The sequence below is a fragment of the Carya illinoinensis genome, chromosome 4, assembly GCF_018687715.1.
Source record: "Carya illinoinensis cultivar Pawnee chromosome 4, C.illinoinensisPawnee_v1, whole genome shotgun sequence".
Taxonomy (NCBI): Eukaryota; Viridiplantae; Streptophyta; class Magnoliopsida; order Fagales; family Juglandaceae; genus Carya; species Carya illinoinensis.
This window is the reverse complement of record NC_056755.1, coordinates 4,874,749-4,901,829: the sequence shown is the minus strand read 5'-3', so window position 1 is coordinate 4,901,829 and position 27,081 is coordinate 4,874,749. Positions and strand designations below refer to the sequence as shown.

The window sequence follows — 27,081 nt, the reverse complement described above, 5'->3', positions numbered from 1 at the left end:
TTTTGCTTCTTAAGACATATATAAAGATCAAAATTACCATAGCATAAAAGACACAATAAATCCAATAGATAACATACTAGAAATCTTAGATTGATTTATAACTTGGATTTTAAAGCAGCTCAACTCGAGAGAGGTATAATGCCATTAACAAGTAGTGATTTTCTTGTGAGCATTACCAAGTAGTGATTGCTGTCCAAGAAGGGCCTAGTTAGTTTTCTACATGGAAAATAGATGAAAGTCATGGATAAAGAAAATAACCTAATTATAGTCAAGTGTTAACTTTCAAGGGAACCAGATTGTTAGGGCAAATCTGGAAAATTTCACCAAAATATATGTTTGACAGCTTTTGGTAACTTTGTTGAAACCAAAAAGTTTTGAGAACTAAGGATCACTTGATAGCTAGTTTTGCCCTTGATTTTAAGTAGTTCATCACACAAATTAGCAAGCAACTTTAGTTCAGTGGAAGATCAAATGGAAGATAAAAATGAAAATGGGCTGAATTGAACTAAAACAGAATGCATATTGGATATTTCAATTCCAAGCATATGAAATCCAGGGAACACAAATATATAGAATACTTACTTTTGGTGTATGGTTGGTGTGAGCATTTCGAGTAGGTTTCTTTAACTTCCTTGCTGAACCAGATCAGGTGTTAAATGATTGACAACCATATTTTTACTTGTTTGTTCTTGAACTCTAAAACTTTGAGAGAGAGAGAGAGAGAGAGAGAGAGAGAGAGAGAGAGAGAGAGAGAGAGAGAGAGAGAGAGAGAGATATTAGAACTTGATATGATTTAGCCCAGAAAACACTAAAATGTGAAAGGGCTTTGTAAAGAAATTAAAATTGAAAGGCACAATGGCTACAGCTTTAGAAGGCTTGTTGAATGCATGCTGCATGCATGGCATGCACTACTTTAAGACTTTGGAATATTTGGGCTTAGTACTTTGCAATTTGACCAAGAGAATGATATCTAAAAGATCCATTAGTAAATTTAATTAAGGCCAGTTTGTCCCAGTGTTCAACTATAGCCAATAATGCTTTAATTGTGTGTTAAGTGACACCAGACAAAGAAGGGTGCAAATAACTATAGCTAGCTAAACTTTTTAATCAGCGACAGCCCACAATACATACAAATATATATTATTTTCGAAAGCTTAAAGTAGTTAATACTCAAAGATTTGGTGTGTGTTTTGAAAAGCTAGATGTAGACATATATATAGTGGCAAGTGTTTTAAAATAGTGACCCTTTGGTACATCACTTTAGTGTCTTGTTGGTGGAATTTTTTTAACAGAAGTTCAAATTTTTTTTAATTAAAGAAAAAAATGAATATATTTGTTGTTAAAAAAAAACTTTTAAACTGTTAAAAGTACTTTTCACAATCTCAAAATACTCGAAACCAAAGCTGATATCACCTCTTCAAGCAGTAGATAGCATGAATACTTCATGTTTCTACCTTCCCTCCACTTGGTTACACACCCAACTACATATTTTTAAAACAAAGGTACTCTTGTTTACATGTCCCTACCAAGATCATGTCCAAAAATATAGTATGTCCATGATGCTAATGCATGCCTAGATAGTAATAGTGTCTAAGTAAACCATACTTAGACATATGACACCTTAAAGCTAAAGCTGAAAATATGACCTCTGCATGTCACATCCTTTGTGTTTGCTAATAATATATTGTTAGATATAGATTCAGTCATGCATAATCTTAATGCATGAAATCTGGTCCGAATTAATTTGTACTTGCATTTTATATTCAAGAAAAGCGAAGAAACATCAACTTTTGTGAAAGCATAGCATAAACAGCAAGTGTAACTCTCGGCAAATCAGAAAATTCTAATCAAACAAAAAGATTTTGAATAAAATCCTTGGTTGCTTACCATTTTTTTAGTATGAAAAATAAAATATCCTAGCCTTTTAACAATTTTCTATGGCCATTTTCCCCTTTAATCATCAATGAAAGAATTCATATTACATCAATAATTCATAATTGGACACAAAAAGTGAACATGAAGTATTCATGTTAGTCACTGTATTGTTAATGTTAGTCACTGTGAATGATAGAAGTGAAGAGTATCCATTCTAATTCTTCAAGGGAACATGGAAAATGGATTAGCATCTGAAATGTTCAACATCATTTATATTGGTTTTTGGATTGAGCTATGGCTATATATGAATGAAATACAAATGATTATAGCAAGGATGAAAGATGGATAAGGATGAAACTAGAGAGAGAGGGAGATTGTATATATTAAAGCTCAAAGTTAAGATGACAGCTAAATAAAGATTAAAGGCTTAATAATCTTAAGCCTTGTAGAATCACACATGCATTTGCACACTAGCCTTTTTGGGATCTTTCAAGTTACCTGGAAATCCCAACGTCTAATTATAACTATATTAAAAAACAAAATAAACTTGTATCAGTAGTAATACCCATTACACTCTCCTTACCCATTACACTCTCCCTACCCATCCAATAGACATAAAAATATGACACGTGTCGAATTCTAAGATTTTCTTCTACGAATAAAGAACATTCTTGCACAAGTTTACAAGAGTTTTTTTGAACGTATATAGAAGGTTGTCTAACCTATACTCCAATGTAGCACATGATGGTTGCCCACACCCACAACCTATATGCAAGTCCACGTAACATTTTTTTATAACTAAAATGAGTGCAAGTCCATGCAACATATGTGTGTAATCAATACAAGGTAAGTAACATATGGTTGTGCAGATCCAGTCTCAAACTTCAAATAAAACTAAAGTTCATCATTTATCAATCAAACACAAAGAAACTAGAAGAAAATAAAGACATAATAAAATTGAGCAGCAATATTGAGAATACCAGCACCACCCTTGATTTAATAACAAGAAACAAAGATATACCTTCAGTTCAAAAGCTGCCGATCTTTTCACATCTTTTATCTTCCATCCAACTTCAATAGATAAAATATGTAAGCTGTATCTGTGAAACAGAAAGTTAACGACAAAAGACATTCAAAAGATGTTAGCTGCCATAACCAAGTAGATACAAAAAATAAAAACAATAAACATGGTTCTGGATGCTCCAAGATTACTGAGAAGAACACAAGCCATGAGAGTTGGAAATGATTCACCAGAAACAGGGATTACTGCTAATGGAACCCAAGACAAGAAGCCCATTCCTTTTCAATCAGTGGGCGACATACACAGGGGAACACCAACGGTGCATTAACAGATCAAATGTCAAATAAGTTAGGGTTTCCGTTACAAGATAGCAATCTCAAATCAATGAACATAGATTTCAGCCTCAGAAATGAAACAAATGGGAAATCATGAATGTCAAGGTGAGAATTACATATATATATATATATATATATTCTAGCAAAAAATGAAGAAAAACAGAAGAAAAAAAGAAGCCAAACTCACAAGGGACTGGCAGAGAAGTAAACCACGTGGGGGCCGTGGGTTGAGAACAGAGCAAGCCAGAGATGGAGGGCCTCGGGCGGCTGGGCTAGGCACGGAGGAGAAGGGGGTTCCGATAGAGGACTGGCGACGGCGTCGATGTGTGAGTGGTGGCAAAAGGAGCCCCTAGCGACGGCGATACAGAGAGAGAGAGAGAGAGAGAGAGAGAGAGAGAGAGAGAGAGAGAGAGAGAGAGAGAGAGAGAGAGAGAGAGAGAGGTGAGGCCAGATTTGGGGAAAAGGAAATTTTCGGCATGGGGTTTGGGGGAGAAGGAGGGGGCGGACATCGAGGTGAGGTGGCAGTTACGTGGTGGGGTCGCTGGCGACAGGCTGTACGCAACGGCGTGGGACGAGGGAGGATCGCTGGGGGAACGAGAGCGGGGAGAGAGAGAGAGAGAGCGGGGTCTGCTGGAGGGAAAACAAAAGATAAATTGGGGGAGAAAAAAATGAAACTTGGCGCCCAACTCAATTTCGACTATATTTAGGCGCTGCAAACATAATTTTACAAACACAGCGACCTAAATCGTTGTAAATATTAGATATTTCGTTGTAAACATGTAAATCATGCATTGTTTCATCTTTTAAGACCAAAAAAAGCGGCGATTTAAAAATTGTTGTACTAGATAACTTTTTGCAGCGATTTTTTTTACAACAATATAAAAATCGCTGCAATAGACCTATTTTCTTGTAGTGAGAATTGTGTTGTAGATACTTTAATTTTTAAATTGGAGCATTATGACATATACATTTACCTTTGGTTGCAGGCCAGTATGATAATCACACACACGAACCCTTTTCAGAAAGGTTTTTTCGACATGCGCTCATGATATGTCTTTAAATTTCCTTTATATATGATCACTAATTAACCCATCATCACAATAATAATATTCCTATCCTCCATCAATTTTCTTGAGAAGGAACTTTTGAAGAGACATAATTAATTAATATCAACATTCGCAAAAATTCCATATAAATAAGACAAGTACTCCAAGGATGTTCAATGTCCAGGCATATGATCACTTTGAAGCCAGCATTCATGACGCATGATCACGAATTGATGCCAATCGACAGTACCAAAACTGATGATCATCATCTTGCCCAAACCTCAAGCCGAACTTATTCCTAAACTTCGTTTTAACCAGACATTTATCCAAAGGTAATTGTCTCGATTGCATAGCCAACCCCAATGTTCCCATCTTGTTTCTTCTGATCAGCATATGTAGAAACTCTAAAAATAGAAAGAGTATTTTGGGGAGAATTCTTCTCTTACTCGTAAAACTCTTATTTCACAATGAGAAAATACAATACTTAATTACAATGAGAAGCTGACTCATATACTTGTCCAAAATAGTTATAAGCTAACTAAATTAACATAACTAAGGGACAAAAATGTAACTTTTGCCAGCTAAGCTTATTAGCTCTAATACTCCCCCTCAAGATAGAGAATAAAGATTATGAATGCCCATCTTGGATAAGAGAAAATGAAACTGAATGTTGCCGAGAGACTTGGTGAAGATGTCAGCCAATTGATGAGTACTTGAAGTGACATATAAAGTTTTGAGAACACCTTTTGCTTGTTGTTCCCGGATGAAGTGGCAATCAATTTCAACATGCTTTGTGCGAGCATGATGAATTGGATTGGATGCTAAGGATAAAGCAGATTTACTATCACAATATAAAGCTGCAGGTGAGAGATGAGGAATGTGTAAGTCATGAAGAATTTGTAATATCCAAATTACTTCACAACTGGTTGATGCTAAGGCACGATACTCTACTTCAGCTGAACTTCTAGACACTGTATTTTGTTTCTTAGATGCCCAAGAAACCAATGAGTCACCAAGAAAAAGACAAAACCCCATAATAGATCTCTTGCTATCAATACATGCAGCCCAATCGGTGTCAGAAAAGACTCTTATTTGTGTAGAAGATGAAGCAGGAAAATATAATCCTTGAGCAGGAGTCCCTTTGACATATCTAAGGACTCGATAGGCAGCATCTAAATGTGATTTGCAAGGCTTGTCCATGAATTGTGCTAGAGAATGAACTGAATATGACAAATTTGGCCGGGTTATTGTGAGATACAATAATCGACCAATGAGCCTCCGATATTGAGATGGATCTTCTAAAAGATTGACATATGATTTTGTCAATTTAAGTTTGGAATCCATAGGAAATAGAGCAGGTTTGCAACCAAGATAACCATTGTCTTCCAAAACTTCAAGAGCATATTTATGTTGAGAAACATAAATTCCAGCAGTATTTCGAGCTATTTCTAAACCCAAGAAATACTTAAGCTGACCAAAATCTTTGATCTTGAATTTATCATGAAGATAAGACTTCACTTGAATAACACATAACATGTCATTGGAAGCAATTATGACATCATCAACATAAATCAGAAGTGCTATAAAAGAGGAACCTTGTACCTTTGTGAACAAGCTATAATCAGATTTAGATTATTCATAACCCAAAGATAATAGAACAGTAGTCAATTTCTTAAACCATTGGTGGCTGGCCTGCTTCAATACATATAAAGATTTCATTAATCGACATACTTTGTGCTCCTCGTCTTGTGCAAAACTTGGTGGTATCACCATATAGACTTCCTCATTTAAATCCCCATGCAAAAAGGCATTATTTACTTCAAGTTGTTCTAAAAACCAATTTTGACTTGCAGCCAAGGCCAAAAAACAGCGAACTGTTGTCATCTTGGCCACAGGAGAGACTGTTTTATCATAGTCAATTCCCTCCTTTTGTGTAAAACCTTTCGCCACGAGTTGTGCTTTATATCTTTCAACATTACCATCAGCCTTATATTTCACCCTATATACCCACTTGCAACCAATTGCTTTCTTAATAAGAGGCAAGTCAGTAACTATCCAGGTTTTGTTATTTTCAAAAGCTGATATTTCGGCGTTCATAGCTTCCTTCCATTTAGGATCTTTGGCAGCTTGTTTATAGGTTTTGAGTTCATGATGAATAGAAACAGAAAGATACCTTGAAATATCAAAAGCTTTATTAGAAGTCTGCTGTGTGGAACTCGAAGGGAGTAAAGATTGATCAAAAGTTTGAACCATTTTGCAATGATACTCCTACAAATAAGATGGTGGTTGTCTGATCCGAGAAGATCTCCTAGGAATAACATCAACCAGATTATGATGTTCTGGACTAATGTCATTAGAATGAGGAATATCAACTAATAGAGAGGAATTATTGTCATTAACACAGACAGGAAGGAAAATATCAGATTGAGGATCACAAGTATGATTTGGATTTTGGAAAGGAAATGAATGCTCGTGAAAAATGACATCAAGAGAAACAAAAATGGATTTAGTATCAAGATCTAAGAGTTTATAACCCTTGGTACCATATGGATAACCAAGAAATACATATTTCTTAGCTCGAGAATCAAATTTGGTTTTATGAGGAGAGACATTAGTAGCAAAACATAAGCACTCGAATACCTTCAAATGAGAATAAGAAGGTTTGGTTGAAAACAAAAGCTCATAAGGAGACTTATTGTTTAACAAAGGAGAAGGAGATCGATTAATTAAGTACGTAGATGTCATGATACAATCATCCCAATAGGATATTGGAATGTTGGATTGAAATTTGAGGGCCCTAGCAACATTTAATAAGTGCTGGTGTTTCCTTTCAGGGACTCCATTTTGTTGTGGAGTGTATAAACAGTTATGTTGACGTATAATGCCTTTGGAAGACAAGAGCGTGGACAAATTGAATTCTATTCCATTATCAGAATGAAGAGTTTTGACTTTGGATGCAAATTGTGTTTCAACCATAATAAAAAAAGACTCAATAGTGCTGCCAGTTTGAGACTTGAATTTTAACAAATAAATCCAAGTGCAACGAGTGAAATCCTCAACTATTGTTAAAAAATAGTGATGACCATTATTAGTAGGAATAGCAAATAGTCCCCAAAGATCGCAATGGATAAGCTCAAAAGGAATAGTGAATTTAATTGAACTAACAAGAAAAGAAGGTCTATATTGTTTAGCTAATGGACAGATTTGGCATTGATCATTATTATGATGAAAATTTACATCAGGAATTGCATCATGTAACAAATGCATTCGGGAAAACGACATATGTCCTAATCTACTATGCCACAAGGCAAGTTTATTTGTAGAAATTGAAGATAAAGCAGAATTGAAAGACAAAGAAGGTGAAGAGTGCGAAACAGAACAAAGAAATGAACTAGCGTTTAGCAAATATAATCCATTCTTTTGATCAGCCACTCCAATCGTTTTCCAGGCAAGCAGGTCCTAAATTAAGCATTTGTCATTCAAAAATATCATGGCAAGATGTGAAGTTGAGGTAAGTTTATTCACAGAAATCAAATTGAAAGTGAATGAGGGAACATATAGAACATCATGAAAAGTTAATCTTGCCGAAAGCATAACTGAGCCTATATGAGACACAGATGTAGAGTGACCATTTGGTAGGCTAATAATCGCATTAATAAGTGTAGGAGGTGAAGTAAAAAGAGACAGAACAGACTATATGGTCTGTAGCTCCACTATCTACAATCCAAATTTGTGAGGAAAGGGAACTGAGACAATGTATTGCAGCAGAATTAACAGAACAAAAATGAGGGGAAATACCTGCCATGTTAGCATAATTGGTAGGTTGTGAAGAATCACGTTGTGGAGAGATGCTTAGAGGTGAATCTGATTTAATTTGAAGTTGGAGAACATTCAAAAGCTGTTGAATTTGCTCTTGAGAAAAAACTTGACTAGAATTGGAGACTGTATTTTCCTCTAGGGAAGTAGACACTTGATTAGCAAAGTATTGGTGAGAACCAGATTTAGAATCACTAGGATTCTTCTTCTTAGCTAGCCAGCCTGGGGGATAACCATGAAGTTCAAAACACTTGTCTTAAATGTGACCTTTACAGTTACAATGTGTGCAATGAGGGGGTTCTCTTGGACTAGTAGAATTAAAATTCTTCCTTGGTACAGCAGCAATAATCGATTGAGAAGACGTGTGAATTTGAGAGGCTGACATTGCAATATTGTCTTGATTCAGAGAAGAAGTCCGAGAAAATCCATGCTGTCTCTCTTCTTGAATGATTAATGAATAAATTTCATCCAACGAAGGGAATGGTTTCATAAGGAGAATGTTACCTCTGGTAGTGAGGTAATTCTCATTCAGTCCCATGAGAAAAAGCATTGTTAGGTTTTTCTCTTCACGAGCAGCGATGGAATCAAGAACTTTACAAGTGCAGGCAGCACACTTTCCACATGTACAAACAGGACTAGGCAAAAATTGATGACATTCATTCCATAAAGATTCAAGGCGAGTAAAATAATCACTCACAGATGATTGATCCTGAGTGATGTTGTTAAGAGCTTGTTGTATTTCGAAAATTCGAGCTTCATTACTCTGTTGAAATCAATGTTTCAACAAATTCCATATTTTCTCAGTAGTTAAATTACCTATGCAATTTCTGGAGTCATTGAGGCACAGATCCAAAAAGAAACCATGATATTGTAGCGAAACCAAACATTGTTCAATCAATGAATCCAAGAAGACTACCGTTAATGAATCTGATCTTGTTCGAGAGCCAATTGCTATAAGCATAGCACGACTCCAAGAATAATAATTCTTACCGTTAAGCTTTGGAGAAACGATTGCAGTGCTGGAAACATCTGCCGGAGTAATCGTAAACTGACTATCAACAACACTTGACGAAGAAGAAGATGAACTCGACATACTGTAAAATTAAGAAGAAAGCAGAGTGCGAAGACGAGCGAAATATAGGTTTTCTCCTGATACCATGTAGAAACTCTAAAAATAGAAAGAGTATTTTGGGGATAATTCTTCTCTTACTCGTAAAACTCTTATTTCACAATAAGAAAATACAGTATTTAATTACAATGAGAAGCTGACTTATATACCTGTCCAAAATAGTTATAAGTAACTAAATTAACATAACTAAGGGACAAAAATGTAACTTTTGCCAGCTAAGCTTATTAGCTCTAATAGCATATTCTGTGAATTAAATACCTTTCTTTTTGTTCCTCGTGAAAGTTATTATTTCGAATCTCCTCAATTTATTCGCCAAAATTGAGGAAACCCATACTGTTCTTGTTTTTGGCAAGGAACACCTTCATACACACGCACTGACACACAGCTTTGGTCTCTGCGTACCATTCTTCGACTTTTCCCAAATGGATCTTTCGCCAAAATTGCTTTTGATCGCAGCCGCTTCATTCTTTTTCAGTGCCGCCACAACTTGCTCCAATAGAGAATGCAGGGTTCGCGTTTCCCTTAATAGTTATGCTTCAATTACTACAACAATCATGTTTTTTAAGCGTTAATGATGAAGCACCATATAGTTACTAGTACTTTTGATCAATATTGTGCAGCTGCTAGACCCATGTACATCCGATGGAGATTGCGAAGTAGGACTGTATTGTTTCTCTTGCCCCCAAGGATTTTCAGGTTCTAGATGCGTTAGATCAGCCACTACAAACCCATTCAAGCTCGTCGTAATCTCATTCTCTCTCTCTCACACAAACCTCACATATCGGATTATTATTTAGACCTTTTTCAGGCTGCTAATGTTTGATATAAACTTTAGCTCGATCTCGATTCCTTATTCTTCCCAATTTCGGTATTTAAACTCTGCCTTTCCCGGAGAGAAGTTGGAATCACTGAGTCTCTGGTGGTGAAAGGGAGAGAGAATTTATAAGTTCATATGAAACGGTTCATTGGCTATGAATGTTCATCCGTTGCTGTTTTTTTTTTTTCTTTATTTTTTGCTATTTAAATTTTACTTTATGTTCATGCTTACGCTTTTTTATTAATGGGTTTTACAATTTCTTTTTTTCCCCAAACATTCTCCTCATGCAATCCAAACACCTTCGAAATTCTAAAAAAAAAAAGGTCTGAAAACTTGTTCATTTCATCCTTTACATTGATTTTCACATAGAGACAACTCAGACAAGTGCTAGTGCTACAATTATAAATTTTTAAAAAAATAAATAAACTAAAAAATTGATGTGATTTCATGTTGTATATTATATTATAAAGTTATTTATATTATAAAAAAAAATCTAATATACTACATGAAATTACATCAATTTATAAATCACACCAGAATTCATAAAGATTTTTAACCAATTACTTCCTTAATGATCCCGACCCAAGAACTATGAACTTCTGAATGGTTTCACACTCCACATCATGCATTAATCATTAACCTTTTTTTTTATTCACTTTTTATTTTTTCTCCTGCAGAACAACTCTCTTCCTCTTAATAAATATGTGTTCTTGACAACCCATAATGCCTTTGCTATCGAGGGAGTGTAAGAGTTTTATTTAAACTTTATATCCCACACACCCATCTTAATATATTTTGAAATAGCTCAAATCTTATCAGTTAAAAGATGAGTGATAATGGGATAAGAAAATTCTAAGAGATAAGATTAAAACTTTATATCTCTAATTATAGTCAGACACAAATTCTGAGATTTCTTGATGGTTAGAAATCTATAAATAGCACTGAGGGGTTAAAGGGTTCTCACCTACAACATTAGAGTGCCTTTTGCCATCGTGAGACACTTGTGAGGCAAAGTTGTTAGGGTGATCATTCTCTCATAGCCAGATCTAATTCTTCATCAAATTGATGGAGAAAGGTACGCACTTATTTATCACTACTTATTATTGTAGATCGTATAAAATCGAAGATCTGTTTATTAATGTTCATGTTAAAATATTTAACAGGGAGAGCCATCTCACACAGGAGTTCCTCGGATTCCCTTCATTACAAATCAAGAAGACTATGTCACTCAACAGCTAAATGTATGATCTTTTATGCAAACCCAGCATTAATTTTTAACGAATACATTTTTTGCAACGCTTGGCGCCCTTCGTTATTGTTTTTTTTTGTTTTTTTTTTTTCCTTGTTGGTTACCTTTCGAACTGCCAACTTAATGTTACGTACGTTCTTCGTTTGTAGGATGGAGTTCGCGGCTTTATGTAGATACATACGATTTTGAAGGAGATGTATGGTTGTGCCATTCTTTTGGAGGAAAATGCCATGACTTTACTGCATTTGTACGCCCACTCTTATCCCTTATGAAGAAATTACGACGTTGAATTATATCTTCGTTCTTTGATCAAGTAATAATCGAGCTACGGCTGCTTGTAAAATAATTTTTATTATTCTTTTGCTGCTCTAAATATTTATTTTTTTTTAAAAGAAATTATGTATGAATATGCATAGGAACCCGCTATACTTACACTGAAGGAAATTGAAGCTTTTTTATCAGCAAACCCAGCAGAAATTGTGACATTGATCTTAGAAGACTATGTTCAAACCCCGAATGGACTGACAAAGGTTTTTACCGATGCCGGATTGATGAAATATTGGTTTCCGGTGACAAATATGCCAAAAAATGGTGGAGATTGGCCCCTAGTCAGTGACATGGTTGCTAAAAACCAACGGCTTCTTGTATTCACTTCAGTTAGGTCAAAGGAACAAAGTGAAGGCATTGCTTACCAGTGGAACTACATGGTTGAAAATCAGTGTAAGAAGCGTCGGTTCATTATAAATTACGTATTTTTCCTGTATGTATAGATCTTGATCTTTTTCTTTTCCTGCAAACCTAAATTTTTGCAGATGGAGATGGTGGCATGCACGCCGGAAATTGTGCCAATCGGGCAGAATCATTACCGCTTGATGACAACACTAAGTCTTTGGTATTGGTGAATTATGTTCCAAATATTCCGGTTGATCTAGCCGCATGCGGACAGAACTCGGCGGATCTCATTAACATGCTCCATACTTGTTTTGCTTCCTCCGGCAACCGGTGGGCTAACTTTGTTGTCGTTGATTTTTACAGGGTATCTCTGATTTCCTTTCATCCATAATTGTTTCTTAAGTTGTCTGTATCACGGATCGGACCAAATCCTAAAAATGCCGAACATTAAAAGCTGAGCGTGAGACCCGAATAAAAAAAATATTCATATTCTTGATCTCTTACCTTAAACAGATCACAGCCGTATGCATGGTTAGCGGATCATTCTCTTCCTCTGCAATTACCACGAAAAAAGAAAAAGAAAAAAGAACATTCAAGTCCCAGATCAATATATACACCAAAAGAGTTGATAATTAATTTTGGATTTTCCATGCTGGTAATTTTAGTTTTTATGCAGAGAAGTGAGGGAGGAGGAACATTTCAAGCTGTAGACACTCTCAATGGGGAGCTGCTGTGTGGGTGTAACGATGTCCACGCATGTGTGGTAAGAGGCTGATCAGAAAGAGCTCTACTAGAAAATATTTTAAAATAATTATTCGTAGCGGTTTTTCTAAAGTTCCTTACTGAAACTTAAAGCCCAGACATAGCTACTTATATCAAAGGCTGGGCTGTTCCAAAAGCAGCCCTGATTGGCCCATGAAATTATCTTCCTTAAGTCCGGTAATTTCGTCGGCTTTGAGATGAGAAACATTATTCAATTCGTACAATTTTTAATTATCATCATATAATAATTTCTTAACGTGACATGAAATATTTGAAAACTATATATATTCCATTTGAAAGTTAACGGTTGGATTAAAAATTGGTGTGTTATTTACCATTTATATGGGAAACTCTTACAAATTTTGTTACCTTTATTTTGCAGCCTGGATCAACTTCACCTGCTTGCTCTGCATGAGATGTAGACCACAATATATCATATAAAAATTTTATGTGTAATCACTTTTGTGTACTCATTATATATTCTATTGATATGATTGGTTATATAATAAGAGCCCTAGCTCGAATTCTGCTACCCCATTCAATTAATCATTCAAGGAAAGCATCAATGAAATGCCAAATCTACTTTATAAGTGTTTGAAAATAAGGTATTTCTGCCTGCAAACAAATAGTACATGCTGTACAAAATTACAATAATAATAATTACAATAATAATAATTGCTCTGCAACATCATGCCTCTGGGGTCACAATATAATGCATGGAAATTTCTCGGATTTATTTTTTCTAAATTTATTTTGTTGTGAATATATATTATCTTTCTACATTGTGTGTAATTCTTACTAATTTTAGGTTTTGGGACAGAATGAGAGATACTAGCCCATAGGATCAGTACATAGTTGGGCGGGCATGCATCATGGTCACAGCATTGATCTAAATTAATTAAGAAAATTCATAATTACATTCGTGAATACGCAAGTGTTGCATAAATTTTTTCAAAAAAAAAAAAAGAGATTTATATAAAAAAAATTAATTATTTAAGAATGAACCTCACTCTTTTTTAAAGTGACTGTACAACACTTACACATTTCATGACTATACGTAACATTACTCCTAAAATTAAAATAAGATACTCTGTAAATTCTTGGCATGGAATCTCTTCGATCCTTAATTGACATTTTACTTAAATAGGTGTTGCTATGCAGTTTGATCGATCCCAGTTCTTTATTCATTTAATCGTGCATTTCTCCTTATCTCCTATATCAGTGCTTATTTATCGTACAATTATAATTTTTTTGTGTATGTTAATACTGATTAAAAAAACGACCTTTCTGCACGGTCTTACAGACAATTATATATGCTATGATCAAGCTACATAATTACAACGTACGATATGTCAAAGCAGATATAAAAACAATATCGAGTTTCAAAAGTATGTGAAAGCAAAACTAGCGACTGAAGTTGTTTTTGTTATGTACTTTCATGGCTTAAAAAACAATTAAAAAAAAAACAAAAAGAAGAAAATGGTTTGTGTACTTCCTTCCTTGTTGTTTTGTACAACGAATGGGATGCAAAATTTAGGGTGTTCGTAAATGTGGGGTAATTGAAAAAATGAATGAAAAATATAGCAAAACATCCCTTGAATATTCTGGCCGAATGGTGGCAATGGCACCCAACTAGTAGCCTATAAAATATAACAGCGGCAGCGCCGCTCGCAGCCGCAACAATGACTAGCCATGACCTGAAACAATTGTACCTGATTAGTAGGGTATGAATGATGAGTTGGGTCCATGCATGTTTGCTTCAATAATTGAGCTGATCATCGAGTATCATTATCCAAATACTATACAGTTCATCTCTGATTGTAATAATTCTTTCTTCGATCTTTCTTTTCTCTGTACGTACAATAATAACTTCTTTTTTTTATACATAGTAACAATCTTTTGGGTGGAAAGGAACTTAGTGTTACTCGAACTTTGCTTTATAATGTGATCTTATCTTTGACGGATACGGCCTGGACAGATCGAGTATGTACACGACGCTAATTACTAACTTCAAACAACAAAGTTAATACTGCAGCTTGATTGATTGCTGCTAACAATATGCATGCTATACAATTCTATATTTCAACGTCTAGAGCAGTATTTCCACAATGCTGCACCAAAAGCAAGCATTATGAATTATTATCCAATCGAGGGGTACTAAAAGACTTCTGGTTGTGAAGTACTACGTACGTACTCGTGATGATCACAATTAGGATTCAAAGTTACAATAAAGATAACTCATGAGATCAGAAACTAAGAAAAGTAAGCATTCATGTACTGATGCATAAAAGTTCTTTCAAGCCCAATCATATATAAAATATCACCGTCTTCACCGACTAGATGAATTAAAAACATTGATCATGAGTCCCTCGGTCTGAAATTGAGAAAGAAGCTTAGGTGCAGTCAAAAAGCTCAAGCTTCCACTTAGGCAAAAATAAGCTCCCTTGGATTGAGACTTGACTGTGAATGACTGACACTAGTACTACCCCAGTAGTAAGTAGTAGTGCTAAGTGGCCTATATTCCCATATGATACTGTTGGTGAAGCATGTGAGTGGGTGGACTAAGTGGGTATCTAACACATGCTGGCAATCTTCTGATATATATTGCCAATCAAAGTGTTAAAATTCTATTTAGATATATTATATATATCTGGTACGCATGATATCCATTTGATTACTTGTGTATGAAAGGATATCAGATCTACATGATTAATATAATAGCTAGTACTTCCACTACCAACATGCTCTTGATGTTGCTTTTATGCGAGAATAATGGGCTTCATGTTATTGGTATTTGAAATATTATATAAAATGTGTGTATGTGTCTTTGTGGGAGAGAAGAGAGGCAAAGAGATGTTATTTTTAATCATTTTTACATATAATATTAATAGATAGTACTACTTCAGCTATATATATTTCCTTATCTAACCAGCACATTAGCAGTAATGGACTTTTGTCCTCGATTAAGTACGTTTGACTGGATGGATAATTAAGAAATGATCAATTAGGCTTTCGTGAAGTAGGCCTGAAGTCTATAACCATGTATATATGGATGATTCTTTGAGATATTTTTGGGACAAATTAATCATGATTTGACATTATTTTTCTCTCCAAACTGTTGTGGAATCGATGTTTTCTTGATATATAGCTAGAAAGCCTAGATCAAAATGTTCCTCCGGCCTCGCGTGCAGTAGGCTGAATCGATATTATTTCTTCTAATGAACTTTCGCGTACGCAAGAAACTTGAACTTTTGTTTTAGGTTTTAATTTGGTCCCCATGCATGAGTTTCTCGATCAGCATAAAGTACTCGTGTACTATTCGCTTGTACCAAAATTACTCACGAAATTAAATGTCTGGTACTTGTCGATTGTTCACTATCGTCCCAAGGATGATTGCGATATACCCTGCACGAGGGGTAACGTGAAATTGGCTGGGCACAGTTTCTATACTAGTTCTTTATATATAGCACGAGACCAGAGCCCCACCATGCAGAGACTTCAGTTTCACCCTCATTGTGGCCGAAAAAGCACAAGATCATCACATGGGTTTTGGTACCCCCCTGGCCTTTACAACATAATGTTACGTAATGTGGGCGGAATTCGAAGGATTAAAAAATACAAAGTGGGAATGAAAGAAACAAAAGCAAAGACAAGAACTCGAGCATCAAACAAAATGCAATGGGGACCTTTAACACATGGGGGTGGGGTTTGATCTTGATCAGCTAATTGTGCAATTCTGGATCCAACCAAAAGATGAGAATCTTTTGCGGAATGTTGGTTGGAAGCGCACACAATTGGGGCAAAGCCTTTTATGCTCAGCTGACATATATCTTAATCTTAAAATGTGTTAAAACTTTCTTTTCGTTTTTTTTTTTTTTTTTTTTTTTTTTTTTTTTTTTTTTGACTTTTCTTCAATTTAAAATTAAAACAATATCAATCAGTACTTTCCACTAGCATTACACTTTAAGGTGTGATAATGATACATGAGTCCGAATTAAGACGCAAATGCTGTATAGTTTTCTATCTTTATTGATTGCAAAAAGGATGGAGGAAGAAAGGATCGATCCACTTGTAAGGAAAAAAAATTAAAAAAAATAAAAATAAGTCTGTAATTAATGATTTCAATAAGATCAAAGCTTGGTTAGAAAGTCAGAATGCGTATGTGCCATTGTATATATGATCGTTTGGGAAGAGAACAAGAATGGTTTTTGGTCGTTTTGCAACTTGCGATTACTATGCGTTGTTATAAACTCGTCTGCGAGCAAGAGAATAATTGTTGCCTTAAATCATTTGCAGTGATTTTATGGATATTTACGGCGATAAAAATTCGTTTGAAATACATTTTTACAGCAATGGTTCTACATTCGTTAGGAAATAGCATGCATCATTTTTGGTGATTTTTCTAGTTATATTGCAACGATATATGGTGCTACAATTAATAGTTGGTTTATAGATGATTTTTGTCAATCTTTGAAATGGATTAGAATTGAACGTGAATTTCGTTGAACGTGCATCAAATTTAAAACCATTGAAACTGAGCAAATGCAGCGAGTTAGAAGGGCTATTGCGAAGATTTGAGGCGCTGAAAAAGCCATGTCGTTGGCAAGTACTAAAGTGCTCAGAATTGGATCTGATTGACATATTTAGGCTTGAACTGAGAGAGAGATGTTTTGGCTACGCATAGTACCACCATGTGCATGCATGGTGAAAGTTTTTCCACTTATGGGTGAGAGTCGTGTTGACAAGCAATCTTAGCCGATCGATCTACTAATTCCTATGTAGATGCTTATCGCCTCTACGTACGTACTGTTCTCGAACCATGTTGAAAGAATTGATCGATCAACTAGTCCATCAAATTACAGTACGTACGGTTCTCGTCTCCGGCCCTCTCTTTAATCCTTATCGTATTTTATTGGTTTTCTCCATTGTCAGATCGAAAAAAAGGTACTTGTTTAGTAAAAATGGTAACAGGAGGTTGAGTATTTGAGATGAAATAAGAAAATGAAATAAAATATTATTATAATATTATTTTTATTTAAATAAGAATAATATTTATTTATTATATTTTAAATAAAAATTTAAAAAAATAATAATAATTAAATACGAGAAAATGGATTAAGAGATGAATTGAGAGCATGATGTTATATCCAAACAATCCCTTAAAGGACAAACAGGTAAAAAAAATTACCCTTAAAAAGAAAGAAAAAAAATAGAAAAAGAAATACATGCACGAATAATGAGAGATCAACGTGCCTAGCTATGCAAAGAGGCTGTCATATGAGTCAGTACATACTAGGTAGTCATGGTGGGAATTCGTGATGTGATAGATATACAGGAGATCTGCTTTATCCTGCAGAGATTATGTAGGGAAGAAAAAATCTTTAGTAATAAAAGAATTATTGTAAAAATAAATTTATAAATTAATTTAATTTTATGTGATATATTAAATAATACAATTATTTTTATGATGAGTTAAATTTAACTTAATTTATAAAATCATATCAACAAATAATTTTGAGATTTTTTTTTTTTTCTGAATAGATAACTTTTCTGGAGAATATATCATAGTACTGTAGTAGAATCTGAGAAAATATTAGCCATATTTGTAATATATTCTAAATGATGGTGCTATTTGTGGTTTTATTTTCTTTATAATGTTTTTTAAATATCTTTAATTATTAAGAGAAAATTAAAAAAATATATAATTTTATTAATAGTCACTTCTTTAATCATTAAATAAAATAATTAAAATTAAAATATTCATATGATAATTTTAAATGATAATATTGAGGGGACTAAATAGCATTATCCATTTACTTATCAATAGGGTGGTGCTAGCAGATGCCTAGCTAGTGTTTATCTCTAGAGTTTTGTTACATACAAGTACAGTCATGCATTAATCTATATATCAATACTGATTTATTTATACTTAAAATTTAAATTAACACTGTTTTTAATAAAATCTACTTTTTGACCAATCACATCATATTCATGCACAGATTAATGCACAATTATGCTTACAACTATATTTTTCCTTATCTCTAAGCATACCGCTAACAAAATTTTGTAGTTATTTGTTTACTACTACTAATATTGGTAGTAGTAATAAGCAGTGTAGTGGTAATAGATTAATAAGAATTAAAGAAGAAGAAGATCAAGAAGGGTAGAAGGAGGAGAAGACGAGGGTAGGTAGGAATGAGAGAGAGGAGTAGATCAGATAAGTGAGGATTAAACCAATCTAATTTAACAAAGCAAAAAGGACACACTAACATAACCTTATGCTATGGCTGCGACTTTATATAGTGAGGTTCGGTTGGACTTGGAGCAATTATAACCTTATATTGCAGTACTTTAACTTTAATTTTTTTTAATTTTTATAGTTTTATTTGAAGGAAAACGCTGGGAGCTGCTTGCTGTAAGCTCCTGCTGAAGCTACCATTGGGGTTTTTTTTTTTTTTACTTAATGATTAAGTAAATATTTTTTAATAATGTTGTTATTTTTTAAAAAAATATTTAAAAATATTAAAAAAATATATGTAAAAAAAAAATACATAAAATCAACTAGCAGTAGCTCCCAACTACAGCGGTGGTTGAAGAGCCACCCATTATTTGTATTTATTTTTATGTCTTGATATATTTTTAAAAGTCTTTTAATACTAATCTTCTATTATATTTATATGTACGTTTTCAATTAATTGCAGCTTCTTTATGTTTTGATTATCTGTTTAAAAAACTAAAAAAAAAAAACTTTCCCGTTTTGAATGCCATTTTTTATTATTTATATATAATATAAAAATCTATAAACCCGAAGATTAATTTTTAAATTTCCCATATTATACCATATCCACGTCCAGCTTGCTCCAAAAACGAAATGGACATCCAACTTTCCAAGCCTGTGGGTGTATGAGAAGGACCCGCATGCAAATCATGAACTTCTTATGCCCTACTTTGATATATATATATATATATATATATATATGTATGTATGTATGTATTATAAGAGAAGTGTTATAATTATTATAAAAAGATTTTATAAGAGTAAATTCATAAATTAACATAATTTCATATGATACGTTAGACTTATTTTACAATAGTCATAACTTTACAATCTAATATATTACATTAAACTATATTAATTTATAAATTTATTTTATGAAATTTCTTTGTATTCAAAACATCTTTTTAAGTCCACCTGTCACTCCAAAGCAAAAGTAGAAGTCCACGGAAAATTGAAATGGCGTGATTAATGCATGATTGCAAGTTTAGGGACACAGATCAAAATGGAGCCCTGTATGATGAGTCTGTTCCGTACTGGATCCCTGTACCAAAAGCCATCAAGAAAACAAAAGTAAGAGAAAATTAAGAAAAATCATACAAAGTGAAAGTAGAAGGAAGACATTGAAATGACACGGTTAATGCAAGCAAAGGGGGGGCCATGCTCACCACGTCGCTCAGTCCTCCAAATTGAAAGTGAAAGACAACGAAATGACGCGGTTAATGCATGCAAGGTTCGGATTGCAGTTAATGTGCATGAGCGGTACTGCTGGTGGATGAATGGCTTCTGGATCTGGCCTTTGACCAGTACTCTGCAGTTTACCCGGGTGACAATTACAGGGTCATGACTATTTACGATTAGTAAGAACTGTGAAGTGAAAGAGAAGGAGGCGAGGTGAGGTGAGGTGAGGTGAGTCTTCAGCAGAGAGACAGGGGCAGAAGAAATATCGCAGTGAGAGAGAGAGAGAGAGACAGAAACAAAGAGACAAATAAATTAATTTTCTGTGAATAGAAACAGATGCACGTGGATGACCTACCACACGTGCGCTCAATCATCATGTGGATGCTCGTTTCCTCTCCCTCTATAGCAGGATACAGACTTCAAGCACGATTTATTTATATTCAATAGACTGGTGTTTTTTAACCTTGAGCGAAGACGTAGAGAACTAAAAAACAATGAAAAGGACGTGTTTTATGGGAACGGTCGTCTCTTGTGCAGAGCTGTGCAGGTAATATTTTATGTATTCTTTTTTTATATTGGCAACTGAGATTGTTGGTCTCAAGAATGCTGATTCCATCCCCACAAATTCAATACCCCTTGAATTTTGACAGGCACTAGTAGTACCACCCTTTTCTTTTTCATAAGCAGGCTTGGATTGCTCTTGCCCTTGTTCGTTTGTATAATAACCCCAAAGGCAAAACCATTTTGCTGACAAGTTTCCATCTCGACTTAATATTAAGGGTATAAAAAATTTGAGAAACCGGTGAACCAACTTGAACAGGTCTGTTTGGTTCGGTTCTAAGCCGATTCGGTCGTTCTAGTTTCGTAAAATCCGTTTGGTTTCAATTTTAGTATTAAATATATTATTTTTTGATTTTTTTTGTATTATATAGAAAATATTTTTTATATGATATATAATTTTCTTATATTATATTATATATACGATATGCTAAATTAATAATTAATATATCATGAAATTTTAAAATTTTATTATTCATGTATAATAATCTAATAACATAAAAATTAATATAACATTTGAAATAATACAAAATTAATCTTATAGATCGTAATATAAAACTTGATATAACATATAAATTTTAATTTTATAACATAAAATTTTAATATTAAATATTAACATTAATATTAAGTTATTATTATAAACCTACTTTTGATATATATATAATATCAAGGATAAATACATTTTATAGCATAATAAATTATAATATATATTCTTTTTTATAAATACATTTCTACACATTTGATCATATATACTCATATGAAAAGCGTATAATCTAACTTATATAGACTAAAGCTATATAGTTAAATTCAATACTATACTAGTATATGTTAATTATTATAAAACAATGCACATATATTATAATATAAATAAACTAATAGTTTTAGTATATATAACCATCATATTATTACTAACATATATAATCAAATATATAAATAAGTTAGACACTAATACAATAACATAGAATTAGACATTGTAGTATGTAAATAAATTAAACACCACTACACTACTTACTAGTAGTCTAGTAACTAAATAAGTGTAGTATTATAAGTTTATCTCACTAATTATACTATACTAAGTTAATCTCACTAATAAGTTAGATACTAGTATAATTAGACAATAATGATTAGTAATTATTAATAATAAATACTAAATTCTAATAATTAAAATTAGACTTAATAAATTTTAAAAAACATAAATTAAAAAATAAACTTAGGGATAAAAGCCTAAGACAAAGACCGGAAAACTCAAAAAAAGGGGACTAAACTAGGCCAAAACCGATAAAATTGAAAGTTTTAGTTTTGGTGAAGAATCAGTCCTATATTGGTTCTCCAATTCTCAAAATCAATATATACTGATTTGGTTTTAAAATATTTCCAAAATTGGACCAAACCTCGTAATGAAAAAATCAATTAGCTATCTAATGGAAAAAACTAAATTGGACATATAATATATATACTTTAATTACAAAGAAATCATATAAAAATAAATTTATAAACTAATATGACTTAATGTAGTATATCAGATTATAAAATTATTTTAATAAAAAAATAAATTTAACGATTTACATGAAATTATGTCACTTTATATATTTACTTTTACGTAATCTTATTTATGGTTAAAGTATTTTTTGACGCATAATTAATACTTAAGTCTTAATTTTATGTTAGATTGAGATCAAGATAACACAAAATCAATTGGCTAATGATTAATATATATCCACCAAGCCCAACAAAATTACTCGAGAGTGAATTTGGCTCAAACAACATCACAACGAACTGAAGAATATAAAGAATACGCTCAGAAAACAGAAAAATCGATCTTTCCATTACTAGGCTATAAAAGTTTATTTTTCTTTTTTTTACATAGAAGTTTGGCTGTCAATTCCCATATATATATATATATATATATAGTCATTGCTCATGCAACAAAGTTTCAAACCTAAGCAAAATAAATCGTCAAGCTAGGAAATTCAAATTATTGTCTCAAAATATTTTCGCCTTATAAAAGACGGAGGCCCAACTCGCTTGCCACAGTTAAAAAAAAAATTGTATCTTTTGCACAGATAATAATTTATAAGGGCTTGGTCTAATTTGTTTTTGCAATAGATCGACTACAGTTAATTTATTTTTGTTGTAGTTATATTTACATATAAATTTTTCTGTTTTTTAAATTACGCATGTACTGTCACTCATAAACACACACGTATAATGGATATGACTAGAGAGAGAGAGAGAGAGAGAGAGAATCAATGATTAAGATGTAGGAAATAATGCTGGGTAGAAGGAAGGGGTGCCCATTTATGCAGAAAAAAAGCACAAGAGAACAAAAAAGAGGCCCTCGTGCAACAACTAGATATTGTTTCCATTCAATGTACATCACAACTTTTTATTTTTTATCATTATTGTGTTGATGATCGATCAGCCAAAAAAGCAAAAGGGCATGCATGAGGCAGCTAGCTGCATGTGTGCGTGTGGGTAGACATTCCTCCAGCTCCTCCTCAATCCCTTCTGCACTGCATTACCCCCCCGTGCATTTTTCTCTTCCCCCCTCTAAAACTCTCTCTCTCTCCCCACTTATTTATATTTATTTATATATATGGTATCCCTTTTTCCTGGCCTGCAGCAGGCGTATGCATATATCCTATCTACTATCTCTCTCTGTAGTTCCGTGCATCTCCATTAATATCCACCTATCATCCATACACATCCCTATCGCTTGTTCTCTTTGCCTCTCTCATTTTCTTCTCTCTCTTAATGTTCATAATATATGATCTGTCACTCGGTTTTCCTGTTTTTTGGAGTTTCTTCACCCTGATCACAGGTCATCTCACTATGTCGGCAAAACCTAATTATATTTATAATTACGTGCTTTTAGTACCTTAGTATTAAAGGGATGTTCCTGTTACTCCATTTTTCACTTCATAGAAAATGTATATAAATTATTTGACAACAGTACTAGTACTTTTTGCTTGAAAGAGTAGTAGTCCTCTTTCTTTGCTTTTATTTTCTTTTTCCTTTCTCATATTATTCCAACATCTCACCAATTGCATTAATATTATATAAATCATGACTTGCTTCTTTTCCTTTGGAAACAGAAAGTAATTAGAACTGAAAATAAAGGGAGCATCAAGAGTAATTAAGCAAGGGAAGCTTCTCATCATCATACTGTAATTAGCTAAAAACTTTATACTACATGATAAAGCAATATTCTGCATGCATGCTGATGCCCTTTTAATTACTGACCTGATGATGATCATATATATGATTAAAATCGCAAAGAAAAATGATGGTTATTAATCCTAATTATATTCGAAAGTGGAACTGCAATATCTTTTGAGTCAAATCCCTTTCAAAGGATATCTCCTCGTGGGTCGAGGCTTTCTTCAAGTCGCTATCCAATCCATCTTCTCTTGCAACCCCAAGACAAGCCATCAGCCTCAAGCAAAAGTCAATAAACAAAATAAGAGTAGAAGAGATAAACAGAAATTAAAGGACAAAAGCTGCCTTATTATACAATAATATTAGCACAATTGATTAGACTGATGAACACGTACCCCCTACTGTACGTACGGAGCCGCCCACAGATTTGTATGGTGGATGTTCGCCATCCTGAATCCAAGACCAAGTTGAATATTAAAGTATGAAAAATATTTTAAAAAATTATATAAAAATAAATTCATAAATTAACTTAACATAATATAACATTATAAAATTATTTATTTTATAAAAAAAATACCAAAACACAAAAATCACATTAATTTATAAATTTATTTTATATATATATATATATATTTTGTATTTATAGCACGCACTTGGATAATTTAAAATGAACTCAACTTTCATTAATGCATAATTATTCATTACACTCTTTAAAAAAAATAAAGATCTTTGATTTTCAAGATTTGGTTTTGAAATTGGGTTAATATTCTATTTTCAGATCAGTGTGTATAGCATTTTACTAGATATTATGTTCATAAAATTTTTCTTTAAAATTTATCATTAATTGAGTGGTTTTGGCTATGACTAAATGTTCAATTGCCTTTCCCTTGTCTGATTGGCATGCACATATATATACATTTCCAAGTTACATGTGTCTTAATAGTCTTGGGGGATTGCTATATATTGATGTCTTGGCTCCTAGAGGCTAGCTAGGGTTTATGAGGATCATACGAAAAAAGATTTGTTCCAAGTTTAATTTTATTCAAATGGAGGGTTTTAAATGGTAGAAAAATAGACATTTTAAACATCATTAAATTAATAATAAATGCAGTAAAAATTATTTAGCACGTCTCTAGCTCTTAGGTGAAGCGGCCTTCAACTTAATTCAAATAAAATCTTAAAAGAGACATTTATCTTGATCTCAAGATGCTAATGACAACGTGAGCTAGCCAATGAGCTGCGTTGGGGAATGCATTGTAGTATTAACGTTGAAAGAAGGTTGAAATTTGTGTATTAATTGGTACTTAATATATATATATATATATATACAAAAATGATTATTTTTGTTTAATATATATTACTTTATCGAGCGAAGACGGTCCTTCGTACCAACACTAATAAACTACCTTTCATTTTGGCAGTGAAGTTCGTACCATACTTGATCTTTAAAACAAGTTTATCAGAATTATTAATAACATTGAAAGGTGGTGTGCAAAGAATTTCGGTCTTTTGGGCAGTAAAGTAGTAAATACTGTTTCTTCTAATTGCTTCAAAGATGTAAAAAGAAGAAAAACCTTTTTAGTCTAGACTCTTAGATACCATTTCATCTTGTCAAGGAAAACATCTAATGCAGAAGTATCCGAGTTAAATGATGCTGAATTTTCAGATGGCACATTGATGGCATTGAAATATATTAAGTTGACAGATTAGTATAAAAATAACAAGTAATCATGATTTTTTTTTTTAATTTGAACAGTTTTGAGTGCGTTTCAATATTTTGGCCATAACTTTAGTTATGGGTATCAAAACTGTACATATGACCCTAATTTGAAAAGTTCATTTTGGCGCACACGTCATGGTTGCTAGCTTGCTCGGTGTACATATTTTCTGAGGCCGAAATTCACTGTTTTTCCTTATGAATCCCCATTTTTAGTTATTTGTTTCATTTTATAGTAATATTTCATTTATCTTTTAAGAAGTGATTATGAATTCAGTTTGGACTAGATTTTTGGCAGATTACTTCTTTTATTACATATTTAATTTTGGCATGATTGTTGTGATTTTGCTATTTTTGGTAAAATCCTGATAATGACACTTTTCAGCTATACAACCCGGTTTGTTGGCTGATTTTCGACATTATTTGATTTGATAGTTTTGAATTGAACATCAGAGATGTTTTATATGTTTTTGGGCGATTATCTTGTATTCTTTCCTATGATTTATCTGTTAAAACTAATTTACAGAATAATTTCTATTCTGTCTGGCATCAAAATCACTATCAAATTTGCCATCTAATACGAAGTTTTACAAATGCATTCGTGCATCGACGCAAGGGCTATTTAATTGAGATTTTAGATAGGCTCTTATGGTATTCCAATTTCCATTTCCATGTCCTTTGAAAGTCTCCCATGTACATAAACTGCCAAAAAGTCAATTGCAAAGTCTTATGGTTTTGTAGGAACCACAGTACACAGCATCAAACTGCGACAAGCTGGGCCAGTCAGTTTCAAACTTGCAGTTAAAATGTAACCAAGAAACCACTCTCTCTCTCTCTCTCTCTCTCTCTCTCTCTCTCTTCACTTATTCACATGGTAGCCTAGTTGTTTTGTAATTCCAAGTTCCATGAGCCAGATCTTGTTGACAGACATGTGAAGCACTGGGGCTACGACTGCCGTTTCTTTTAGGTCCGATTGGGTGTTGTGCATGTGCCTCCTCACATACATACATATAGATATATGCTCTTCAACTCATTATTTAGAGCCTTTCTCCAGGTTTTCATACCATAGTAAAATATATTAAATCCCAATCATTTTCTTGAAAACACCAGCCGCATCATAAAGAATTTTGGAGGTTAGAGCATCTCACAAATTTAGCCACCAGCATCCTTCCAAAAAGAAACACCCTGTATCTTCTCTTTCCACAAAAATATTTGGGAATTTGCCGGTTGATTGAAATAATTTCAGCTCCATGTTCAGTCTATTTGCATGTTTAGTTAAACACTTCCAAAAGATATATAAAAACATATGAATTTTGTATTTAATTCTCTAAATGTACTTTATTACCCTGCCTGACTGACTCTGAGGTCTTAGAATAGGGTCCCTCCTTGTAGGGTGCATGATTTGGAGAATGTGGCCTCTCGCTTTCTATCCCTCCCTCCCCCGGTAGTGAGACCCATTATAAATATGT

The 27,081-nt window shown here is 33.4% G+C and overlaps 1 pseudogene; it reads left to right on the top strand.

Moving 5' to 3' along the window:
- Positions 1 to 9,567: 9,567 nt before the first annotated feature.
- LOC122308113 lies at positions 9,568 to 13,137 on the top strand (annotated as a pseudogene).
- Positions 13,138 to 27,081: the final 13,944 nt, after the last annotated feature.